General features: G+C 34.0%; 1 long non-coding RNA gene across 1 annotated transcript; it reads left to right on the top strand.

The window, feature by feature from the left end:
* The first annotated feature begins 708 nt into the window (after positions 1-708).
* LOC118683880 (uncharacterized) lies at positions 709-3,321 on the top strand. The gene is made up of 3 exons (XR_004979704.2): positions 709-2,503; positions 2,579-2,934; positions 3,070-3,321. It is a non-coding gene; the product is annotated as an uncharacterized lncRNA (long non-coding RNA).

Raw genomic sequence — 3,321 nt, 5'->3', positions numbered from 1 at the left:
ATAGCAGATTCTAGCGCACTAGTCGACATATAGATGGCGCCACTAGAGTTTACTTTGTTACTTTTTTACTGTTTACTTTGGAACGCACCTTGTATATTAAGAAATGGTATAGCAATTTTGACAGCAGTTTTTAAGACAATGTTAAGAAAAATATGTAAACAATCTAATTAAGAAAATTAAAATTATATGTATTATTTGTTATTATATAAGACATTATTGTATAAATATTTGATAGATATTAAATAGTATAAGGAGAAAAGAAATATAATTTGGATATACGTATAAGAATCTATATAAAAATTTATGTTTAATATTGTAAATATTATATACAAATTAATATAATAATATAATTTTTAAAGGTGTTAATATTTATTATTTTTAAGCTAAACATCTATAATAACATCGATAAAATAAATAAGAAATGTATTTCATTATCAAGAAACGATTTATTCTCTTACTCCTCAATACATTTGTAATTCATTCTATATAAAATAAATACTAAGCGTATACAACAAAACACAAGAACGATTGCTCTAATTATTAAAATATATAAAGAAATCTCAAACGAGTATACCATTTGACTATGCGAGAGTATAAAATGTTCGGTTGCATCCGAGCTTAGCCCTTCCTTACTTTTTATACTCTCGCAACCTGTTGCTACAGAGTATAATAGTTTTGTTCACCTAACGGTTGATTGTATCACTTAAAACTAATCGAGTTAGATATAGGGTTATGTATATATAAATGATCAGGATGAAGAGACGAGTTGAAATCCGGGTGACTGTCTGTCCGTCCGTCCATCTGTCCGTCTGTGCAAGCAGTAACTTGAGTAAAAATTGAGATATCTTTATTTGGTGTTGCAGATGGGCATAATCGGACCACTGCCACGCCCACAAAACACCATTAATCAAAAACAAATAAATTTCCGTAACTAAGCTCCACAACAAGATACAAGACTCGTAATTGGTATACAGGATTACATTAGGGAGGGGCATCTGCAGTTTTTTTTTTGTAAAGTGGGCGTGGTCCCGCCCCCAAACAGGTTTAATGTGCATATCTCCCATACCACTGAAGCCATAATAAAAATTCATTGAGAACAAACGTTTTTAGCATTTCTATCGACGGTGTGAAAATAGGTGAAATCGGGTGACAACCCCGCCCACTTCCCATATAACAGTGTTGTTAAAAACTGCGAAAAGCGCAGTCGGATTACAACCAAGCCGATTATATCGGTGTAAAACTTTGCGTGAATAATACGTTTAAAGTATACCACTTTGTGACCTAAAATTGTCTTAATCGAATCAAAACTGTTCAAGCCCCTAGGTACTGAATATGTGGACCCCAGCATGTAGCTGACATTTTACCGAAAATATTGGTCAACATAGAACAAGGCGGCAAGATCCACAAAGAAATATAAAACGAGTATACCATTTGACTTTGCGAGAGTATAAAATGTTCGGTTTCATCCGAACTTAGCGCTTCCTTACTTGTTGTTAGTTGGCTTCGTGCATGTTGTACTCAGTGATTGAGTGTGGTGGTGTTATCATGTGTAGCGTTCTTGATGTTGAGTGCAGTGTGGTGTGTTTCATTAGGGTGTGCTAGTTTTACCCGAGTAGAGTGGTGTGTATATGTAGGGGTTGCTTATCTCATTTAAACACTTCTCTTGGCCCCCATATACCTGATATAAAGATTTTCGAACTTCCGGTTGACTTTATACCACATGTATCGGCCAATGTGCGAGTAATTTTAATGAAATTGAGAAAGCGTGTTTTTCTAATAACAGTGTATCTTTGTGCCTAAATTGAAAAAAATCGGCTGATATTCACGATTTTGAAACGTCCGGCTGATTTTACTCCATATATATCCATACAAGCCATAGGTAACCAATTCACTACAACACTTGTAAAATTTAACCTCTTACACCACTACATATTCAACACTAACTCTTTGTTTTTAAGTCGAAAATTATGTTGCAAGAGTAGCAACATTCATCATACATATTTATTTTTTTATATGCCTAAGAAAGAGATGCACATAATTGTAAGGAAAACACTTCCACTTGTTGCTACAGAGTATAATAGTTTTGTTCACCTAACGGTTGTTTGTATCACCTAAAACTAATCGAGTTAGGGGATAGGGTTATGTATATATAAATGATCAGGATGAAGAGACGAGTTGAAATCCGGGTGACTGTAGGGATGGTAAGATGCTTAAGTGTCGTTTCGGAGATTTTTAATATGTTACGATCAGTAATTTTTTTTTATTCGCGCAAGAACAACGTTTACAAATTATTTAATTTTATTATCAAAATAATCACAAATTATTTATTAACAACTATTACATATACCTAAATTGTTGCTCCGTTACTGTCAATGGAGAGCAGTATAGATTGACGATAAATAACTTTTTATGGCCGCAATTGGAGGAAATTGATCTTGACAACATCTGGTTCCAACAAGCGGGCGCTATGGTTGCGCAGAGGTTGGCTGAACCAGCTACACAGGTACGCATGGCTGCGCAATACTTAGCTGAACTGCTTATTCATTTACATTGTGTATTTGTTAAATGTTTTTTAAAGGGCACTCAACACTTTCCAACACTGGTGTGAGAGAAGGCTAGGAATATGCTGTGTCGTTTGGATCTCCATGCCTTGCGGAAGGGAACGGCCAACACTGCTATTTGTACGCAGAGGACTGTCATCTCGGAGGATAAAGAATTCGTAAATGTCTACTATGAGATGCCCGATTTCAATCCAACAGACATTTCGCCGTGGTTGCTGCGTTTTGAATTGAAAAACATCCAAGTGTTGGGAGCAGAGGTTAAGCGTTAATCGATTGAGAAGGAAATTAATGCTGTGCTGCAGTTTTACGGCTTGTATTTGAAACTATCGTCATTTGGCTTTGTTATGTGAGGTTGACAGCTTAATAAATACAAGTAAGTAAATTATATTGTATAATTCTTCTAGATGTTATATTTAATTGAGGCCATATATCATCATTATAATAATATATTATTATTTTTATTTAAATTCCTATGCTGTAAATGGCTTAAAATGTGTGCATTTTACAGAAAAACGTGATACACATATGTAACAGGCGTTTAAATCACATTTAGTCGAAATTTTGGCAAAAAACCCGCGTAAAACTAACGGAGTAGTACAAGTATCACATGGGGCATTATCGTGATAAAGGGACCAAACCATATTTTTTAAGCATATAGATTTATAATTGTAGTATAAGTAATTGTTTATAAGATTATATTGTTAGATGTACTTTACTTGTTTACGTATAAATTTTAAGTGTTAATATCTATATTAAAACT

This window comes from Bactrocera oleae, chromosome 3 (assembly GCF_042242935.1).
Source record: "Bactrocera oleae isolate idBacOlea1 chromosome 3, idBacOlea1, whole genome shotgun sequence".
NCBI classification, from domain to species: domain Eukaryota; kingdom Metazoa; phylum Arthropoda; class Insecta; order Diptera; family Tephritidae; genus Bactrocera; species Bactrocera oleae.
The sequence above is the reverse complement of the archived record's forward strand: the minus strand, read 5'-3'. Positions and strand labels throughout refer to the sequence as shown.